Here is an 11,686-nt window from a genome sequence, read left to right as displayed (position 1 = left end):
CGTGAAGTGAATTCCATACCAGTTACTGTATCTGGATACCAGGGTTAGAGAGATTGGTGAGAACCGGGCAAATTGAAAAAAAAAAGCTTTTTTAACCAAACCTCTCTTTAGGGCTTGCCTCTTGGTTGCCAGGACAAATCTGGTGTAAATCAGCGCAGTAATCCTCATGTCCCCAGCATGACTGCTGTTCATCGTCTTTATTCATCTCATCTGTTTGCTATTTCACTTTAACCATAAAACGGCAACTTGCCATGAAATACTTCGGTTCTTAAGGACTATGTTGAAGCGTGGGCACGTACGGACACAAACAACCCCTGATTAAATCTCAACTGTCACCTGATAGCTTTACTTCTGTTCAGATCCTTCCAGGCTCTAGCTTTGAGAATTGTCATTTATACATTTGAGTGGGAAGCTCACATAAACTGAATAACTTTCATAAGCCAAAAGGCCCATGAACAACGTCCAACAGATTATCAAAGCTTATTGTGTAATTTCTAGAACAGCTAGTCAGCATTCTCAGAGAGAACATTTACTTAAAGTCCAAAGAAATGGATACAATTCTGATATCACTTTGCTAATAAGGATTTGCTTCCTCCTTCCTCTCTTCCCTCCATCATTTTGGTTATGTTCAGGGTGAGCAGGGTTGTATTGGCGTTGCGGGAATTCATTCGCCACCATGAAACTTAATTAGCAAAGCCAAAACCCCACAGGAGTCAGGTTTCCTCTCATTAACTATGTCCTTTTTATTTTTCTTCATTTTGATCCTTTCTTCCTCCTCTTTGAATCCTTCATTCTCTACTTTTTTCTCTGCTCATCCCAAACATTTGACCATAACAGAAAAGGGATATTTATTAAAAACAACTGAATAACAAAGGAAGCCTCTTAATGAACAGCACAATAGATACATTCGTATTTGAAGACATTTGAGTGCCACTAATAAAGTAGTCAACATTAGATTTCTGGTTAGAAAGAAGAGTATGCTTTCTTCATCAGGAAATGCAGATGTATGTATAACAGCAGTCAGATTTAATAATGTAAGCATGAACCTTATGACATAAGAGTTGGTTTCTTTCTCAATCTTGGAATAAACAGTTCCCAATCCCTGTTATGCTGAGCTTGTTATATCCTTGTGGGGAGTGAGGATGTCAGGCCAAATATGACACTGACCAACTCTGCGGTGGACGAGCCCCCAATGTGTTACAACCCTGGCTCAAGGGAGGCAACACAGGAACAGGAATAAAAAAACGCCTATGATCTGCAAAACAATGTTTATTACAAACAAAAGTCAACAAATGACAAAGAAAATGGTGGCTGGCAGCAATGCTGCTGATTCTGGCAGCAGTATGAGAGTGGATGGAGCTTGTCAGGGGTTTTTAAAGGCCTGCCAGCAGGTGCCAGAAGCTGGGGAAATGATTGGGAGGAGTTTCTAGGGTACCTGCAAAACAGAGCACACAGAGTAGCTTTGGACATAACAGCAACATATGCCTCTAGCAACGAGGCTGATAGATGGGTCAACAAAATGTCAGACTTTAATGCAGGGAAATGTCATTGGACACTTCCCATTTCCTATGGATAGTGGAAGTTGGTTTCTTATACAAATGTCTCCAATTGTTCCCTTACCTTGGCCAAGTTGTTATAATCCAAACCATGATCTTTTCCTAAGTAGTTTTGTGCCTACACCTAACCGGCTCAGTGGGGAATAAATGTCTTATTTCAACTGAACCTGACTTGTAAAATATTTGTTTATAGTTTTGTATATTAGGAAGGGACTTGCAAACAATGTATTTTGTCAATTAATTTCTAGGGCTTGTTGTGTTTATGGGTGTAATGTAACATTAGTAAGCTGCTATCTCATAGAGGACTCTCTCAAAATTAAAACAAGATTTTGATATTAAGAGACCTTAAGATGTCAATAAATGACTTAATAATCAATGGTGTGGCCAATCACACTTGACCATCACAATGTTGAGGTTCCATTTTAAAAAAGATGTCCACATTTTCTAGTTACATATTTCAATACATGCTTTTTGAATATTAGAATATTAATTACTGATCAGTCATCATTTTTAACATTTATGACGAAAAAAAGACAAAGGGGGAAGTATTAGATCATGCAAATCTAATCTAAATTTTGACTTCTGATCATTTATGCTTTTCTGACTCAAGTAAAGGTAAATAGTCTGAGTTTTTAAGTAAAATGTTTCACTTGTCGTGCCAAAGCTGCAGGTCAGTGGAAGTTCACCGGTTGAGCCACAGCCAGAGGAGATCCCACAACCACAGGTATGAATGTGTTCGTGTGCGGCTGCCACTTTCCTTGTGTAACATATAGTCACTGTGATACATTCAAGGTCCCATAGGAATGTGTGTCTCTGATCTGTTTGTCAGTGTGGGACATTTGTTAAAGTTCAGATGGTTAGGTTGACATCATGATTACAGACTGGAAAACACACAGACTACAGAATAAACACACACACACACTCATCCTCATCTCTCTATTCCTGTTCTCTCCTCACTCAGTAAAATAATGCTTACTCGAACACACATCTTCTGCTTCTTGCTGATGCACACGTATGCACACACACATACGCGGTGGTGAGTGATAAATTTGTGGTCTTCTATGAATAGCCAGCTGAATAGCAGCGCTGACCAAAAGCATGCAGCATCCTTGGCCCACACTGAACATAAACTCTGTGTGTGTGTGTGTTTTTCTTGAGCTCAGTGATACAGATGTTGGGCAAAAGTCACCTCAGTAAAACGGAGGAAGTCAGCCACGTGTGTGTGTGTGCGCGTGTGTGGGTTGTGCATTTGCAGGTTTGCGTGTTGAAGTGTGATTGAGACCCTTTTTATCGTAGTGTATGTGTGTGTTACAGTAACGGTAGCCAGCCACAGGTCCTGCAGAGTTCATGAACAAAGACCTCATCATCATTATAATCATGTTGTTTGTCAACGTTCCTCCATGGGTGTGTATGTACTTATGCTGTCATGGGATTGGCCTGTGTGAGCGTTTGTGTGTGTGTGTGTGTGTGTTTTCCTTGAACCCGGTGAAACAGATGTTGGCCAAAAGTCACTGGTTCACCTCTGCCCCAGCCATGTGTGTGTTGTAAATTCAAAGTGCGTGTGAGAGTGTCCTCTAAGTGTGTGTGCTTGTATGAATTTCTATTGTATGTGTGATAAAGGTCATGCTTGTGTCTGCAGGTGTGTGTGCTTTGGAAAGATGGTGAGTACAAGACAATGAAAAGTGTGAGATTTTAAATGTGTATAAATGTTGGAAAGGTTAAGAGACTGTGTGTGTGCGAGAGATGGAGAAAGAGAAGGATGTGGAAAAAGGAAGACAGAGTAACGGAAAGTTAAAGTGTGTGTGAGAGATGAATACCAGAGGTTGTGTACAATACTGTAACTGATTGCATTTTATTTGCTCTGTGTGTGTGTGCGTACTGTAAAAATAGTATTGTCATGTCTAGGAAACCAATTGTTAACATTATTAACACTTCATACATTTTCCCAGGCCCTGTCCCAGTGCAGGTAAACTGCAGGTAACCATAGCAACAGCATCAAAGAATTAACTTGTGAGATTACCTGACTTAGAGGTAAAAAGAAAAATTGTGACAATGTAATAGGAAGAGGAAATGAAAACATAAAGGACTAAAACACAAGGCAGACATGAAAAAGTAAAATCAGCAGCACACTGAAACTGAAGTGAGGACAGTTTTTTTCTTCTATTACAGCCTCCTCTGGCATAGACAAGGCTGTAATCGTATGGTACATGGTATGGTGTCGTATGCTATATGGATTGATATTGGGCTATAAATAAAATTGACTTGGCTTGACTTGCTATTGGCTCTGTGAAGATGTACTGTACTTAAGCACAGTACTAGCTGAGAGACTCACAGTGACAATGCTAACATGCTGATGTTAAGCAGGTGTAATGTTTACCATGACTTGGTTAACATGGTCTGACCATTGTGCTAATTAGGACATGTTTCATGCTAACCGTTGCTATTTAGCACTAAACAAAAAACACAACTGGGGCTGATGCTGTAGGTATCTGGTCATAAACCATTGAAATTTTGAGCAGATGGTGACGCTTCAGGACAAGTCAAGGGATCACCAAAATCATTAGGATTTTCCCCTGGGAACCACGAACCTCGGCTCCAAATTATGTGCCAATCCAGCCTGTTGATGTTGAGAAAACCTTTGACCTGACGGTGGCACTAGAGAAAAGTTTAGGGAATCACGAAAATCATGAGAAATGATCACCAAATTTCAATAGATTTTCACTGTATGAAAGTAAGACTTTCATGTTTTGGCTAATAACTGTTTGACTCCTTACCAAGAGTTAGATGAAAAGATCAATGGCAGCAGTTCATAAAGACATCTTGACATCATCTGGTTTGCTAGTAATCCACAGGGCCATCCCATGTTGCCGTTCAGGGATACTTGATCATTTAATCTCTCCGCATTCAGCAAATGGTGCCAGCATATGTTTTTATCTTGGCGTAAACACTACAAGCAGTGAGCTCTCTTTTTTTGCCCTTGCTGAGACTGTGGCTGTCAGGACATGGTGAAAGCAGTCTCTCGTGAACTTGGTTCAAAGCTCAGTGAGGCTGCTGGGAGCTTTTGTGACAGAGATCCAAGCAACTCTACATGAAAACATTGATAAAGGTACCCAGCCGTACCACACTTGGAATGGCTGAATGCTGTGTGCTTTCAACTTAGCATCAGCTAATTATCTAGCATCACTGTAGCATCTGGTAACCTTTGGCTGTCCTTCTGAGTCAGTTGGAGAATCCAAATCGCTGAGAAGAGAAACATCTTCATTTTCTATCTAATGGCTGTCTCTCAGCCTGCCAACTTCAGCTCCATCCAAACATTATCCAACTTCACGCTGTTTGTTCCTAGTGTTGGCTGTTATTTCAACCCTAATGAATCCTAGCATGTGTTAAGCTTTTGGTTAAGTCACACGGGAGTTATTTAAAGTGTGTGTGTATTTGTCCCGGTTATAGTCATTTGCACTGCTGGTAACCTCTGTCTGCCTGTATCTAGCTGTTGTTTCAGCTTGTTGCAGCCTAACTTCAGCTAACCTTTGACAAATGGTGTATCGTGACAAATAGGACCTGGTCAGCTTCTGACCTCCAAAGTAAAGGGATCATTAAGAGCTATGGTTACACTTGGCATCTCTCTGCTGTTTTTTTTTAGATCCAATTCTGCAGATTTAATGTGATCGCATTGCTGCGCGTCCAGAGTTGGTCTGAGAGCAGCTGTTTTGCTTCTGCTGTGGCTATACTGATATAAATCTTAGTCCACACCGTAGAGAAATCAGGCTCAGAGGTGCAACAGCAAATAACGTATGCGGTCACTATAGTTCTCCATCAAAACTGATGTTTTGGCCAAAAAGGCATTCATCAGACAACAATCTTACAAGGTATCCTAATAGGTATTTTGGGATTCACACACACTGATATTGATTAGAATAAGATATTGGACGTTTTCTCCGTAACAAGATACGTTGTTTTGTACGTTGCCGTCATTTTTTTTGCTCACCACTGTGGTGTTTCTGACAGATCATCTGTCAATACTGTACTATAGTTTGGCAACCAATCAAAATGACATGGGTAAATGATTTATGCACAGTATATTTCCCTGGAAGGACCTACCCAACATTCAGTCCAGAACAAGAGAGGTAAAATATTTACTGGATATTATTTCAGTCGATGAGAATAATCTATAACATTTAATAGAACATCTGACCTGGTGTAACTGAATGATGAAATAGCACTGTAAAAAAAAGACTTGAAGTGCTACCTGTGACTGAGTGCCTACTAACTCAACTGTTGTCTCCTCAGGTCATGTCTTTCTTAACACTCATAGTAGAAGGAGGCAGCGTACAATAAAATAGAACAGAATGGAGCAAGCATGCACTGACCCTTGAATGTCCTCTTTAGGCAGATGGACAAATCATTAGAGAGAGTTTTTCATTGCTGTCTATTAGCCTGCCAGTAGTTTCCTTTCAACCTTATCCAGTGGTTTAAACTTTCAAAGGTACCAAAATATTATTATGTTAAATTTATATTTGTCAATAACAAAAATAACAACCCAAACCACAATAAAAACCCAAAGGTGACAAATCATGCTAAACACGTGAGTACATACATTTGGTTTTCCATGGCATATGTCAACCTAACCCTTGCTTGGCCTCTGAGTCAGATGGACGAATCATCAGAGACATGGAGACATCTTCATATCTGTATTTTATAGCTGCCTTCTGTCCTGCCAATAGTTTCATCTCAACTTCAGCCAGCGTCCTACTGTGTCTTCTGGATGCTCCCCAGCAGCATGGTTTCCACCGCAAGGCCAAACCAGTCCTAACCAGGGCTTAGCTACTTACCATTTATCCCAAGCTGCTCCCCTCAAAACAACATTTCTGGGATTCTCTTCGCTTCTGTTTGCCAAGACGAACATGTTTGCCAGTTTGGCTGAAGTTTTAAAGGACTGATAGTAGAGAATATGCTACATGGTCTGCGTTCTGCCATTACAGCATGTCTCTGAATTGTCTGGCAATGATTAGACAGGATTTTATCAGATCATCAAATGGCTGCTATAATTTTTCTAATTTAGAGCTAATACTGTTTTTGTTTGTGTCTCTGCTATTATTATTTTTTGTAGACAAATACATAAACTGAACTCAAGTACACAGCACGTTAAAATTAAAGATCCAGTGGGTAACATTTAGGAGGATCTGTTGGCAGAAATGGAATATAATATTCATAGGTATGTTTTCATTATGTTTCGTATAATCGACTAAAAGTTTGCGTTTCCCTTAAAGTGAGCCGTTTTTATCTAGAAACAATGCGGAACTCTTTCCATTGTGTTCAGCTTTTTACTGCCATGTTTCTACAGTAACCCAGAACGGACAAACCAAACACTGGCTGTGTGTTTTGTGGCACAGTCAAAATGTCAAGAAATGTAAAAAAAAAACTTGGCTTTACATTTCTGAACAGGCATCACGACTATTCTTTCTCTGATACCAAACAATTCCTTTGTGGTTTGAAACAGTGATGCATTTGTAAACAACAATAGTTTGTTGAGACACAAGTGATGATACCACAGTACTGTCTATGTGCAGTTTGACCATCTTGGCAAAATAAACTCCTGAACCAGTACCTCAGTCTTCCAGGAAACCCACGTCCTTAAAGAATGAGTCAATTTCCAAGTAAAAGATCTGCGAATGTAACAACGAAACTTTGATCCAGCATTGTAACATGACACCAGTTACCTTATTTTATTAGTATTAGTATTAAAACACATCAAACACAATTTCAGTTCTGGAGAAATAGGAAATAGGAAATAGGAAATCTTTCAATATGATCCATCCTGAAACTGGCAGCTGCGACAGGTGTAAGAACATACAGGATAAACATATGGTCACTAAGCTGGAGTTTGAACACAGTATTCATATTCAACATGCTCAAAGTCCAACTGTGGATGCTATTTCAATCATTCGATCACAACAAGTACAAGAACATACAGGTCTTTGGTTTCCATATTAAGCTCTGAGACACGAAACTCTGAAACAAGATTGTATTGTCTTTCCATGGAAACTGGCATGTGTACTCATGCCCATAAGGCGCCACTGTCCCATTTCCCAGCATTTCCCCCCAATGCACCTCAACTCTCCAGAAAAGCATCGCATTTGCTCCCTGAATCAGCACAGTGTGGCTACTGTACCTTAGAGCAAAATGCAAATGGTATATTGATGACTGTTTGGAACCATTTAGTGTCTGTATACACTACAGCTCTAAGGGTGTACAGTTTGTAGGTTCACATTCGATAAACAGTTTAGCAAATTTGATGTTAAGTCAGCAAAGTCCCCACAGTCAATCCAAACCTCCAAAGGCGAAGGAAAAACAGAAAAGGGCACAAGTAATTATTTTGTTGTTGTTGTTGTTGTTTTCCTAAGAATTGTTTATAATGCTGCACGGAAAAGACAAAAAAAATCTTCTTCCGTCGAGTGTGGACACTATTTGGACCTGCCCTGAAAAGACACATGTAACTCTGGATGAACACTGTTGTTGCTGAGCATGACATTAAGATGTTGAATGGCCAACTGACTTTCACTGCCAATCAGTTTGGCTTTATTTCAGTCATTGTGCTAACCGTCTAAACTTCAAGCATCTTTATTGTTAAGAAATAATTGCTCAAAAACATCTGTAAACAGTGGAACAGTGCATTATGCTTTGACCTGAAACTTTACGGCGCCCTTGTCACCTCCTAGTTTGGAGTCTTCTCCCTGCCCGCTGGATGACACTGCTGTTGGACTATGACACAATCACAACCAATCAGCGACTGGAACTGGATCAGACAGCCAATCAATTACTGGAACGTATAGGACCCCATTATCAGACCCAACCAATCACATACTTGGCACAGCTGTGCCGTCTGTATTGCCGTCTTGTGTACTTCTCCTTCTCTCAGTTCCTATCTATCCTCCTCGCTGTTGGCCTCTTTCTCATCTTATATTTTCACCAGTGTCTTCTTCTCATTCCGTTTATCTCTATTTTCTGGAAAAAGATAGGGCAAAATACCTGAAAAGAAAGAAAGAGACAGAAGAGAGGATACAAGGACAAGTGCTCCTCTAGCCTTTGGCTGACCTGCAAGGATTCCAGCACACACACATAATAGTTAAGAGTTTAAAGACACCATGGGACTATTATTGCAGCCTCTTCCTCTGTACTGATGTCACTGGACAGGAACAGTCTCCCTCCTCTTTAAACATTTCAGTGCTACACACAAACACACACAGATGTACACTCAAACACATACTCTATAAACACCCATCACAGACTTACATGACCTTTTCCTGCCTCCTCTGTCTTTGTTAGTGTCTCTTTATCTGTCATGTCTTGAGATCACCTACGGGCCAAGCAGAGGTCACTTGAAACAGCACAGACTGGAGTTTTATCATTTTTAAAAAGCGCTTCATCAACGTAACTGGCGACCCTGTACTGTAAGCAACTGCAGCTGGAAAGATGGAAAATAGTTTGAAATGTAAAATTATACATACATTTCAGTATTTTACAATTATTACAAATATTAAACCTCTTCCATCCAGCAGTATTCTTTTGCACTGAAGAGGAGTGACAAAGCATGAGTCACACAGACTATGAAAGTCCCTGAAATATTTTCCTCAAGTGAATAATTTAGATACACAGCAAAAAAATACCACCATGTAGAACTGAAACTTTTGAACAAATATTGATAAAAGGGGCTTCTGACTTTGGTTTAGCTGGAGGAGTTTCCTGCCAATTGGTATTATGCAGTGCATTTTTAGCCACGCTAGCAGTTTGCCTCTAGCACAGACAGTCCACCACCACTTAGACTTTGGTGAGCTTTCTCTTATTCATAATTTTCGGAATTTTACAGGCAGCCTTGATTGCATACAAAAAAAATGTGTATATTAAAGTATGATATGAAATGTTACCTTGATGATGGTTTCTTGGTACATGTGATGAATTAGTGGGACTATAAATAACCACAGCCCTGCGTAATGACAGCTGTTCTGATGCTGTTGGAGAACATTGCCGATGTGACACTATCAATTTCTCTTCTTTGCTCTTCCTTTCATTGAAAGGGTCTAATGAGTGGTGGAGCACTGATATGCAAACGGTTGTTTGAGGACGTTTCTACAGCCATTTATGGATCATTGTGGGAGTGTAAATGAAGTTTGTGCATGTGTAACAGAATTAGGCATAGCTACAGCTTTGTAAACGGCGAAAAGAATACGTATGCATATTTCTATCTTTGTGCGTACACACAGTTTTAGTTGTAAAGCTACACAGAGTTTTATGCATGTGCCCTCAGGACTATATAGATCTGCTTCATACAGGGATAAGAAGAAAACAGACTGGACTTCCTGGAGCTATCATCTGTACACTTGATACATTGGCTGTTGACAAGGCAAACATTTGCTTGATATTCTTTCTGAACACACCTTTAGTCTTGTTTGTGAATGGAAAGACATATTATTGTTCAATTTCAGTCGGCTTCACAGCTTTTTAAGGGTCTCAGCTTCAGATTTCTAGGTTTGAACCTCTTGCTCTGTTTCGAGCAATTGCACATATTTAAAAAGCATCTCAAAACCAACTTGTCTTCATGGTTTTAAAACTTTGTACCCAACTTTTAATACATTTTCGGTCTCTCTCCACTCTGTAAAGCCACCTCTGTAACTCCTATTTAAGAGTGCTTTATATGTCCATGTCTACAGACTTGCATACTTACCTGTTAAAGCAGGTGAGACTGATGGTTATTCAGTGTTATGGTTGTTTTCATGATTTGGAATTTGTACAGAAATCCTTACGGTCTTGAGCTGCCTCCTTCGACTAGAGCAGGATAAATGACACTATTACACTGTGAAAGGACTGTGAAAAAGGGCAGCCAAAAGTCAGATGTCTTTGTTTACTTTGTGTTTATACAGTGACGAGTCACCGCGCCTTGCAGCCAGCCCATAGCAGACCTGTAATCTGCAGCGTGTCACACACACACACACGCAGAAAAACACGTAAGCTATGCTAACAGTGAATGACTGCACACACACATAAACAGAAGTAACAGTGGCGGCGGATGGTCACTAGAGTTAAACACACGTACACACTCAGACAAACCTGTGGTTTAACCCCGGATTCACCCCATTCCCATCCCATAATAGACATGACAGAGTAACAATTGTGCTGTCATGGTAACAAGGCAAACCTGAGGTCTGGTACCAGGATGTTTAGCTGTGGTTCAAATGACCACAGCATTGCTCACAAGAGAGTGTGTGTTGTGTGCTCACAAGCTCAAAATGAAATCAGGCGTAGTGGACTGAGTGACTAAGCTGAAGTTTACATGTTCATGTTTGTGTTTGACAGAGTCATAGCTTGTTCGTTTCACCAGTGGACTACACAGCAAGACAATGAAATAATAAACACATCCAGAGAGCAATGACTCTGGCCTACATCTTTTTAACATCTTTCAGGAACCTTGTGTTAATTTAAAAACACAAAAACAAAGAAGAAAAAGGCGTAGTGCTGCTTTGAGGTTCAGGTTTGCCTTCAAAGGCCTTTTTTAATTTGAGTAATTACTTGGTCCAGATCCACATCAACAGTCATGTTTCCAGAATGGTCTGAATAATTCTAGCTCTGTCAGAAACGTCATGCTCTGGATTATGGTCGCATAAAGTGACTCATAAAATTCAATATGGGAAGACCGTCATACTCTGTTTCGTTGTACTGTACCCCTATCTCCTGTGTCTCAGACATTTCGCTCACTTAGCAGCTCATGAAAACTCAAAAACACACCGGGTTGCAAGTGATCCTCCTAGCAAAGCGAGGTGAGACCAAGAAACATGTTTCTCACTTACTGAGAATGGCTTCAGTGCTGCCACTGATGGCCGGCCAGAAACTATATTAAAGCCCTAATGTCTCCTTTACTGAGCTCAGTGCACCATGACGAAATCCTGTGCCATCTTTCATTTTACATAGTTTGCATTAACTTTATTGGAGGAATATGTAAAGATATAGTGGAGTCATGGTGTCCTGAGCTGAGAATGACGTCAAACTCCCTACCTCTACCTGTGTTGCAACCGCAGCTCTTCTGTGGTTTGTTGGCGTAGCCGGTCTGCTCCATGTGCGGGAGCGTAACTATGTTCCCC

The sequence above is a fragment of the Morone saxatilis genome, unplaced genomic scaffold (assembly GCF_004916995.1).
Source record: "Morone saxatilis isolate NCDOM2014 unplaced genomic scaffold, NCSU_SB_2.0 Contig4, whole genome shotgun sequence".
NCBI classification, from domain to species: Eukaryota; Metazoa; Chordata; class Actinopteri; family Moronidae; genus Morone; species Morone saxatilis.
Note: the sequence above shows the minus strand (reverse complement) of the source record.